This window comes from Populus trichocarpa, chromosome 15 (assembly GCF_000002775.5).
Source record: "Populus trichocarpa isolate Nisqually-1 chromosome 15, P.trichocarpa_v4.1, whole genome shotgun sequence".
NCBI classification, from domain to species: Eukaryota; Viridiplantae; Streptophyta; class Magnoliopsida; order Malpighiales; family Salicaceae; genus Populus; species Populus trichocarpa.
In genome coordinates, this window is record NC_037299.2 from 10,197,237 (window position 1) to 10,209,607 (window position 12,371).

The window sequence follows — 12,371 nt, forward strand, 5'->3', positions numbered from 1 at the left end:
ATTATAAGCATGTGAATGTACATTTCCTTGATCTTATCGTAATAATAGAATGAATAAATTAAAACCCTATGGTCATCAATTCAGCTCTTGTGTATATAGGGTTAATCTCATATATATTCACTAGCTACACACCAATCTCAAATAGATTCTTGAAAAAAAAATATTCATTAAATTCCTGGTGTATCAGAAATTCTCGATAAGTTTCTCGATCGATCCAAATCTTTTAATAATTTCTCCTATTTTACACGATAAAAAAAATTATTTTTTGAACACTGCAAATATGAATATGTTTCAATTTGTTCATGCATATCGATCGTGTTTTATATGAAAAATGCAACGAATTCATCATTAGCCTTCAATCGTCAGTTTAGCTGGATTCAGAGCATGTGGAGAACGGAGACAAATATAAAAGTTTCCAAATGTGACAGATTAGATCTATTTACTGGAATTAGTTTTCAAAGGCCAATTTAGCTAAAATAAACAAATAATTAATTAATTAATTAATTTACCATTTTGATTTTATTCATGTCATTCTAATGTTTATTATTATTTATTTTAAAAAGCTTTATGTAGTTTAATGGATGTGTTTTGTTAATAAAGACACAAAAAGTTGCATAACTTGTGACAAATCAACATTATAGTGTTAGAAATATTTTAGGATGGAAATAAATAAGGAGTTGGTTTAAAGACATGAAAATACTGTTTTTAAGGTGTTTATTTGTCACATACAGAGACAACACTTCCATGATACAACTAACCCCTTTAAACTTTTAAAAGAATGAGAAGATAAGACAAATGAAAGAAAATTTGTTTTTTTATTGTATATTTTTTGTTTTTTGTGTAGTAACAAACATTAATAGATTTGAAAACATTATAACGAAATGTTATGTCTTTTAATATTATGATTGTGAATGAAACTATATGACTGTTAATGAAATAATTATATATTTTAAATTAAACTGAATAGCTGTTATTCAGTTTTATCTCAACAATCACAAATGTCAAAATTAATTATGAAAATTAAAAAAATTAAATAAAAAATAAATTAATTTCTTTGATATTTTAAGTTCTAAGTGCAAGTGTCATCTTTTGATATTATAAATGTCTATATAATAGCATTAAGAAGCTTACTAAAAACGATCTTTCCACTGTGATTTTCACTTAATTTACAATATAATAAAAATTCATACTTATAAATACTTAGGAGAAAATGTTTCTTTTCAATTTAAAATCCATGAAAATAAATATCAAACATCAATAATCCTCCACAAGTTTATAATTAATGTCCAGTGACATTAGTTTAAATTCGAAAATGAAGAATACAAACAAAATTGAAAATGCTTGCGTGCCACACTAGGAATTATTATAAGCCTGGTTAGTTCACTAGGAATTATTATAAGCATGGGAACGTATTATCTCAATAATAGAATGAATAAATTAACACCCTCCCCCACGCCCCCCCCCCCCCCCCCCCCAGGTAGAGAATAGTGGCAGCAGGTTGGGAACAAATTTAATGTTACCCAAAAAAAAAAAGAGTCAAGGTTTGCAATTCCCTTTATAAGCAATAACTTTATAGATAATAATCATGGTTAGTTCACTAGGAATTATTATAAGTCATGGTTAGTTCACTAGGAATTATTATAAGCATGAGAATGAATAAATTAACACCCTATGGTCATCAGCTCAGCTCAGCTCTATGTACATGGGGGACCCCCCCCCCCCCCCCTCCCCCAAGGTGATCACTTTATAAGCAATAAATTTTGTAGGTAATAATTAAGTAGGTTTGCAATTATTAATTTTTTTTGTAATCAACGGGCTTGTAATTTTAATTTTATCTAAAAATTATCTAGAGTTCGAATTCATGAATATAATTATAATATGAATTACTCTATAAATGTGTAAGTAATTATTATAAGCATGAGAATGAATAAATTAACACCCTATGATGATCAATTCAGCTCAGCTCTATGTACATGGGAAACCCCCCAAGGTGATCACTTTATAAGCAATAAATTTGTAGGTAATAATTAAGTACGTTTGCAATTATTATTATTTTTTTGTAATCAACGGGCTTGTAATTTTAATTTTATCTAAAATTATCAAAAAAATATTTCATTATCTAGAGTTGGAATTCATGAATATAATCATAATATGAATTACTCTATAAATGTAAGTATTTATTTACTAAGTTATTGAGTTTACTTTACTTTTAAGTTGTTTTAATTATTTCATTACTTCATCAATTGAACTACTATTTATATGAAGTGGATTTGATCAGATTAATACTTGTATAACTTTATAATACAAATTTGAAATTATATAAGTAGATCTAGGATTATATCCGGAGTTAGTTAATTGAGAATTCTAGATTTCAAACCAGTTAACTTATACTAGTCTTAAGTTTGCAAAGTCCTCTTAACCAAGACAGACAGGAGAGAGTCTACATTAAAAAATTGATATCACATTTAATTTTTTAGAATTATGGCACCAAAGAAATCAAAATTACCAGAATTAGTTTTTAGTTTTCAAAAACTAAAATCTCAATTTTTAGTTTTTAGTTAGATTGATGATCTATTTATTGGAATTAGTTTTCAAATGTCAATTTAGCTAAAATAAAAAATTAATTAATTAATTATTTTACCAGTTCGATTTTATTCATGTAATTCTAATGTTTATTTTTATTTATTTTAAAAAGCTTTATGTGGTTTAATTGATGTGTTTTGTTAATAAAGACACAAAAAGTTTCATAACTTATGACAGATGAACATTATAGTGTTAGAAATATTTTAGGGTGGAAATAAATAAGGAGTTGGGTTAAAGACATGAAAACATTGTCTTTAAGGTGTTTATTTGTCTCATACAGAGACAACACCTCCAGGATACAACCTAAGCCCTCTAAACCTGTAAAAGAATGAGAAGATAAGACAAAAGAAATAAAATTTGTTTTTTTATTGTATTTTTTTTTCTGTGTAGTAATTAATAAGTTTTAATAGATTTGAAAACATTATAATGAAACATTATGTCTTTTAATATTATAATCATAAATGAAATTACATGACTGTTGATGAAACAATTATATAATTTAAATTAAACTGAATAGTTGTTATTCAGTTTTATCTCAACAGACAGAAATGTCAAAATTAATTATGAAAATTAAAGAAATTAAATAAAAAATAAATTAATTTCTCTAACATATGAAGTTCCAAGTGCAAATATCATCTTTTAATATTATAAATATCTATATAATAGCATTAGGAAGCCCACTAAAAAAGTCTTTCCACCGTGACTTTTACTTAATTTACTATACAATAGAAACCGATATTTATAAACACTTAGGAGGAAGTGTTTCTTTTCAATTTAAAATCCATGAAAATAAATATTAAACATCAACAATCCCCTACAAGTTTGTAATGAATATCATGTGACATTAGTTTAAATTCAAAAATGAAAAATACAAACAAAATTGAAAATGCTTGGTTAGTTCACTAGGAATTATTATAAGCATGGGAACGTATTATCTCAATAAAAGAATGAATAAATTAACACCGTATAACTTTTTAACTTTATAGATAATGATCAAGTAGGTTTGTAATTTTTTTTGTAATCAGCAGACTTGCAATTTTAATTTTATAAACTGAAATAACCAAGAAGATATTTAATTATCCAGGAGTTCCAATTCATGGATGTAATCATAATATGAATTACTCTATAAATATAAGTATTTATTTACTAAGTTATTGAGTTTACTTTACATTCAAGTTGTTTTAATTGTTTCCTTTTTTCTTCAGTTGAACTACTATTTGTGTGAAGTGGATTTGACCAGATTAATACTTGTATAACTTTGGAATACAAATTTAAAATTATGTAAGTAGATCTAGGACTATATCTAGAGTTAGTTAATTGAGAACTCTAGATTTCAAACCAGTTAACTTACTCTAATCTTAAGTTTGCAAAGTCCTCTTAACTGAGGCAAACACGAAAGAGCCTACATCAAACAATTGGTGATCATATTAGGAGTATCAAATTAATTTTTTAGAATTATGGCACCGAAGAAATCAAAATTACCATAATTAGTTTTAGTTTTCAAAAACTAATATCTCAATTTTAGTTTTTAGTTAGTTGATCTATTTACTGGAATTAGTTTTCAAATGTCAATTTAGCTAAAATAAAAAAAAATAATTAATAAATTAATTTACCGATTTTATTTTATTCATGTAATTCTAATGTTTATTTTTATTTATTTTAAAAAGCTTTATGTAGTTTAATTGATGTGTTTTGTTTATTATGGGATGTTTTGTAAAATTGAAAAATATTATGTTTCTCCTTGTATAGATTTATCCTATGTAATATGTTACACCATAATAGATGTATAATGCCCTATTTGTATAAATTGCATAAGAGCCTCCCTAATTAAGGTGCTCACCAAATTATTATAAAATTGTGTTTCACCTTGGTATCGGAGCCTCTCTACCTTAAATAGGTTTAGGCTTTCTTCTCCTTCACTTGATTGGCTCAGCAGCAAACTTGTTTTGATTTCTTATGTCAGGTTTCTTCTACTCTCTGCCGCAGATTCTTTGTTTGCAGACCTTCGATCTTCTCCTCTGCCGTAAATAATTTTGTTTGCATACCTTTCTTGGCCAACCTCTCCTTTCTATCAAAGATGTGATCAATCAAAGCGTGCTCATCTTTTTCCTCTCAATCTGTTTTGTGTGATAGCTCTTCGCAGGATTTTCAATCAATTATTGCTACATCCATCTTATATGTCACGGTTCAGTTTTTGTCATCTTGCTACTCTTCTCTATCACGGTTATTGCTATGGATCTATCGGCTAGTGTTGTTGTTGGCATTAATGTCAGCCCTTCTTCTCCAACTTCATTCTCTCTGGTTCTTGGACTCACAATAGCAACCAACACAACCATGACTCCGTCTGCTGCGACAACAACACTTATTCCCCTCTCCAACACCCAACAAGTTATCAATCTCAAACTTGCCAACAACAATTATTTGTTTTGGTGTATGCAGATGTGGTCGTATCTAATTTGTCAAGGAGTCTTCTTGTTTGTTGATGGCTCAACTCCATGCCCCTCTCCGCACGATCTGTCCAGTACGGTTTCTGCTGCCTCTGCTACCTTCAATTCTAGCCCTTCCCAAGCGTTTCTGACTTGGAAACAACAAGACCAGCTCATCCTTAGTGATGTGATGTCCTCTCTCTCAGTTGATGTTCTCCATCTCGTGGTTGATTGCCCGACTTCTGCCAGTGTTTGGAGCACGCTTGAACATGCTCTCGCCTCCCCATCCAATTCTTGGATCATGCAATTGCATGGCTCTCTTCAGAATCTTTGACAAGGTGATGATATTGTCACTCTCTACTTACAACACACTAAAGTTTTGTTTGATGAATTAGTTGCGGCTGACATACCTATTTCCCTCACTGATTTCAACTTATATATGTCTCGGGGACTTCGTGGTGAATTTCGTGATTTGGTTACATCACAGTTGTCTTCCATCCATTTCGCCTGCTGCCCACACCTGCACAACCTCCTCAGCCTATATTGCCCATTGTGGTTTTTCTAGGTCTATTGGCAGTGGTTTTATGGCTCGTCGGGGAAGAGGAAGAAGGGGTGGCTGGAGGCATCCTCGAATCAATTTTCCTCAGTCTAGTGGTCAGTATTTTCGTGGCGCTGGTGATGGTTCTCTTTGGCAGCAAAATCAACAACGGTCTACAGCAACAAATCAATGCCCACGACAATAAATAAAATGTTAGCTTTGCAACATCTACGGACACGCCGCACAACAGTGTTCCTAGCTTGCCCATCACGGAAATCAAGCCTCGACAACCCTCTTCTTTAGTGTTGCCTCAGCAGAAAATTTTGCCACTTGGTTTCCTAACACAGGTGCGAATCACCACGTTACTCCAGATATTACCAGTATGACACACGCAGAACCCTTTCTCAGTAATGATCAATTGCATGTTGGTGATCGTAAGGGACTTGTTGTATCTAATACCACACATAATATCTTGCATACACCAAAACAAGTATTCACCTTGTCCAATATATTACATGTTCCACATATTAAAAACATATTACTATTTGTTCGACAATTTTGTCATGAAAATTATGTCTTTTTTGAATTTCTTTCTTCTGTTTTTTATGTCAAGGATCTCATCACCAAGGAAGTTCTTCTTTCCGGTCAGAGTAAAGAAGGCCTCTATGTCCTTTTAAAGTCTTCTGCCACATCTATGCCGCAAGCTTTTCTCTCCAGTAGCTTGCCTACTTCTGCTGATATTTGGCATCGTCGACTCGGTCATCCCAATTCACTTATTCTAAGTCTCTTAGCGTCCAATAAAAAGGTTGTTTCTACCTCTCATCATCTTAATTTTCAATGTCAAGCTTGGCCATTAGAAAAATCCTCTCTTTTGTCTTTAGGACCACAGGCCATAAAACTTATGCTCCTCTTGAACTTAATTTTAGTAATTTTGGGGCCCTGCTCCTATGCTATCTTCTGATGGTTTTTGATATTTTATCATATGCGTTTCTCATTTCTTTGTTATTGTTTTGATTGAAGTTTTCAACATATTAAAAGGTATGATTCTCCTTTCTTTATCTTTGTATTTTTTTTACTTTTTTTATTTTAATTATGATTATTTTTGTTGTGTTTTTTGTTTTGTGTATTGTTTGTAGATAAAATCTTGAAATCAACACACTATTAAGGTATTCCTCCTCCTTCATCTTCTCTTCTCCTCTGCGTTTCTCATTTCATTGTTATTGTTTTGATGGTAGTTTTCAACATCTTAAAATGCATGATTCTCCTTTCTTTATCTTTGTATTTTTTTTACTTTTTTTATTTTAATTATGATTATTTTTGTTGTGTTTTTTGTTTTGTGTATTGTTTGTAGATAAAATCTTGAAATCAACACACTATTAAGGTAAACATTTTTCATTCCTATAGTCTTTAGTTTTTTTCTTTTTATTTGTTCAATTTATTTTATTGTTTGTATTGCCATAATAATTGAAAATTTTGTTAAATTTGAATTGTTATTGTTGAATTTACCTTTAAAATGTTTATTGAAATATAGAATTAAATTTAATTATTTTATCTCAATTTTATTATATTATTGCTTATGTTTTTTATTATTTCGATTAATTTTAATTGTTATTTATGAATTTATATAGATATTAGTTGAAAATACATAGATGTTAAATTTCTATAAATGTTAAATTGTATATAAGATTTTGCAATGGAGTCAATTGGCTTGTGGATAGTATCAATATTTGTAGTGTGAAAACTGTAGGTTATCTCTAATATAGGGGAGGTGCTGATGAATTTTTTTAAAATAATTAAATTTAATTATTTAATTATTCATATCAATTTGTGTAGATGTGTAGAATGAAAATTTAATTATTTTATTGTTTTTATTGTAATAATTATTTGAAAATTTGGTTGAATTTAATTGTTATTGTTGAATTTACCATGGAAATGATAATTGGAAATGAAGAATTAAATTTAATTATTTTATCTCAATGTTATTCTATTATTGCTTGTTATGTTTTTTTATTATTTTCATTAATTTTAATTGTCATTTATGTATTTCTATAGATGTTAGTTGAAAATATATAGATGTTAAATTTCTATAGATGTTAGGTTGTATATAAGATTTTCCAATTGGTTTGTGGTTATTGTAAATATTTGCAGGTTTGAAAACTGTGGGTAGTCTCCAGTATAGGGGAGGTCTTGCCAATTTTTTTTTAAATAATCGAAGTTAATTATGTAATTATTCGTATAAATTTGTGTAGATGTGTAGAATGAAATCAACAGCACGTCGTTAGCAGACGGTTGCAGCTAGTTCTTCTAGCAGCGAGGATGACTTATCCTTAGGTGCTGATCACGAAGAGGCACCTACACCAACTTGTGATGCTGCCTCTTCTAGCGCGGTTTCACAGTGTTGAGGCGGTGTGCCTTCACAACGGGGTCAATTTACTCGCAAGTACCAGGCACAATGGAAGGATGACCTTTCAATATCAGTTTGTTTAGGTTTTAGTTTTTTTTATACTTATAACATAATTTATGAACAACTAATTAATATTTTATTAATTTTATTTAATTTCAGGTTCACAAACATTGAGGTTGCCCGAACAATAACATTGGCGTTTAAATCATCGATGGAGATTCTATTATTTCAATGGAGTCAGGTTTCCAAACATCCTGAGTGGAGACCTAATATTGATGCATGGTTTCGATGATTTCAGGTAGGTGTTAACTTCTAATTTCCAGCTTATTTTTAATAAATTATTTTTATAATTTTATATCTTGTACTATTTTTATTTTAAATGAATTATTTATACACAACATAAATTTGAGTAGGATAGCGCGAACAACAATGTTGTGAGGAGGGTATGAGAGAATCACGCGGCAACTAGGTAAAATAAAAAATAATATAATTTTTTGTTTTATAATTTTATGTTCTAAATTCTAATTTGTTACTATGGAAGTAGGTTACGTGATTTTTGGTATGACACACAAAAAAAAACAAAAAGATATGCGAGAGATAACGGTCTAAAAGGTTGGAATGAGATGGCGGTTTGGCGGGAATTCAAACCGTCATTCATATCGGGGTACATATGGACGCAATATATTGAGCACGTGACGTCTGAGCGATTTGCACAACGCTCACAGTCTGGTGTCGACAACCAGAACCGGCAAATTCATGGTTCGGTGACCACGCACACCTGCGGCTCCGTCCTAATCAGTACACATGCGAAGCGGATGATAAGATTAATTTAAATGAAATATATAGTTAATTAATTTGTTGTTGCTTATAAATATATAATTAACTTGCAACCTTTTTTTTCCTTACATGCTACGTCTCTTAGATGTGAGCCAAGCCCAATGGAGCTATTTGTAGAGATGCACGTGCGGAGTCAAGACTGCCAAAAGGGGGTGCAGCAGTTCGTGGACAATCGTACTCAACACTTCATGATATATTCGTTCAATCATTGTATTTTATAAGTTATTATTTTCTTGAATTGAATATGATGATTATTTTTTTAATTTTCAGGAGACCTATAATAGCTAGTTGAGGAAGAGATATGAGGACGATCATTCGACCCATCCGGATTTCGATCTGGATTTGTGGATGGAGGTAGGATCATCTGGTGAACCCGATAAAAATTGGGTCTACGGGCTCTCCAACACTATGGCCAAAAACTTGCGGGCGGCCCGTAGCGTCTCAATCGTTGGGAGCTCTCCATTAATATCGAGCACCAAGTCTGAGGAGTTCATGGCCTTGAAACAACAATATGAACGACTCTCAACGGATTATGATTATCTCCGTCAAATGGTCATGGACATTAGATCAAGGATGGGTGATGATACATGTGCAGCCCCTTTTTGGCCGTACAGTCCCGGGAACAACTAGCCTCTACCTCCTCTTCTTCCTCCTCCTCCTCCTCCAGCTCCGCTGTTAATCTAGTTTAATTCTGTTTTTGAAACACATTAAATTTGTAATAAATATTTGGATGAATATTATTTAACATTATTTTTATTTTTTTAATGTTTAATACAATTTTATTTGGTTAATTAGTTTTTTTTACTATTAATCAATATAATATTTGAAAAAAAAAGTTATTCTAAATAATTTTTTAAAAAATATTTTTAAATAAATACCGATGGCCTTACAAACGGAACAGGGCCATCAGTATTTTACCGAGAATTGCAAAAAAAATACTGCCCATGCCACATTCACCGACGATGTTATTCTGTCGGTTTTTACCGTTGACATTACCGACGGATATATTCCATCGGTATGTTACAGAGAGTTCTGAAATATTTACTGCCCATGCCACAATCACCAACAGACTGGCCATCGGTGAGTTACCGTTGGAAATACAGACGGAATAAGTACGCCTGTAAAGTTCTCGCAGGAAAAAAAAAACTTACGCGCTTTCCCCATCTGTAATACCGTTGGTGTTTGGTTTTTTTATTTCCGACAAAAGTAGCGATGGAAAGAGGAATTACCGATGATCAATATTCCGACAGACGAATTCTGTCGGTGATGCTGTCGGTAAAAATGTTACCGATGATTTTTCTATCTTACACCGATGGAATGAATCCGTCGGTAAAACTGTTTAATGGTGTAGTGAGTATAACAAAATATATATAATAAAAGTTCATCTATATAAGTGAGAAAAGTCGTTTTTTCTTTGAGAATTATGAAAAGAGTAAAATTTCTAAAGCATTCATGAAACTAAGAGTTGTTCAAAAGTAAAATGCACACAACCATAAGAAAAAAAAAAGATATTAAGTAGAGAACTATGTGAGTCTTGTTGTCTTGGTTTACATAAAATGTTAAATAGTTTAAGGTATTGCTTTCACTAATTATCATAGTATAACAGATAGCATTTCAATAAGGAAGGTTCAAAGTTAAAAGTTAGGTATCTTGATGTAGTAGATATATATATACTTTCTCTATATGAATCTTCGAGTCTTCATATACTAGTCATACAATTTCCATTCATTTGGAGGGTTGTTAGAAAAATTGACTTAAAACATGGTTAATGGATATATTTAGAACTAATTTAATCATGGTATTCACTCATAATTTAGGTTTGGGTTAAGACTTTATTGAAAATTATTATCCAACATAAGTACTTTGATAAGGAACATTACCATGTTTAAAATCAATAATAGGTGAATGAAAAATTAATTTCAATGAATTTTTAGATAACATGTTGTTACAAACTTAAAAACCTTAATCTCACATTGAAATATTATAAGATTCTCTTAAGGTTTATATAATAAAAAGTTGAAGAGTTAAAATTGAGTTTGCAGAGCGCCAAAACTTTTACACGAACATATCATAGGTAAAGTGGACTTTGGGTTTAAGTCACATGAGTGCGCTCACTCCTCAATACAATACGGGACAAGCTCGGGCCTAGGCTCGGATTTGGATTTATAGTGAAATAATTTGTTGGACTAAAAGAACTATTTCTTACTAATCTATTAAGTATAGATGTCCAGAATCAAATGAATCTACATGATTAATCAGTTGTATATGTTTAATACTTGAACATATTAAAGTCCTAGACACGTGCTTTAAAGTCCTAAATGTTTTTCAAAAACATCTTTAATCTTTTTTATTTACTAACAAATGCTAAGTTTAATTTTCGTAACTTAGAATTAATTATAATTGTCTTGTTACTTACATAGATAGGGGTCGGGGGTTGTCCAAACTTTTAAAGGAAATGGGTTATCTAGCTAGCAATTAGGTAGCCTACAAGTACTCACATAGTCAAATTAAAATTCTTGATTTCTATTTGTCTTCTCATTACTTTCATCTCTCAAACAAAGTAACTTTACAATATCCAACAAAATAGACCAATCCATACTACTTTTATTGGTTCGTTTTACACAATTGGCCAATCATTTTCAATCACTGATAATCATCTATTCATGCTTGCTAGTGTGAATACCCAGTCAAAAGTTTTCTAGGATTAACGATTTATTAAAAAAAAATAGAATCATTAATGAAGTCAAAAAATATTTTTGATAAAAAAAAGAAGAAGTAAAGATTAAACTATGAAGAAGAGAAATTTATTTAGAGATAATAAAAATTTAAAATAAAGATAAACGAATAAAATTAAATTAGAGAAAGGTGCAATTGAGTAATATTAAACAATGGTAGTGGGATTGGATCAAATAAAGAGATGAAAGAGTCGATTCTAAAGTTAGAATTAAAGGAACTTAGGGCTATTATGCGAATAAAAAAACTACCAATCTCTTGCCTAGAATCTCGAAAAGACTAGTTAGGGTTCCTAGTAATCATAATACTAGGTGGTGACTCTCTTATCCAACCAAAGACCATCCAGAACATGTCTGGGAAGGGTCGTCGCGACATCGCGCACCCACGAGGAGGGTATGACACATTGTATTAATTACATTCTAGTTCTCAATTTCTAAAATTTAATTACAATCAAGTCATATTTGATTAATCAACATATTTTAATTTCTAACCAATTGTTCTTATGTGTGTAACCCATTAGGTTTCTTAATAATTTGGCTCAAATATAAATTACAATTCTAATTAAAGTAGGAATAAATAAATTAAACAAATTAATTTATTATCAATTCGACAATTGATTGATTTATATTTGAAGATAAAGTATAATGTCCAGCAACTTGTGATGATTCTTCAAATATTAGGAAAGTCATAAATAATTTAATTTAATTTTTATGTGACCAAATTTTTATTATAATTATTATTCTTTCATAAACAATATTTTAATTTAGATATTATAATATAGAATGTGTTTACTGTATCAAATAAAGTAGAGCCTCACACCGATACGATCATCTAAGTCCTTCAAATATAA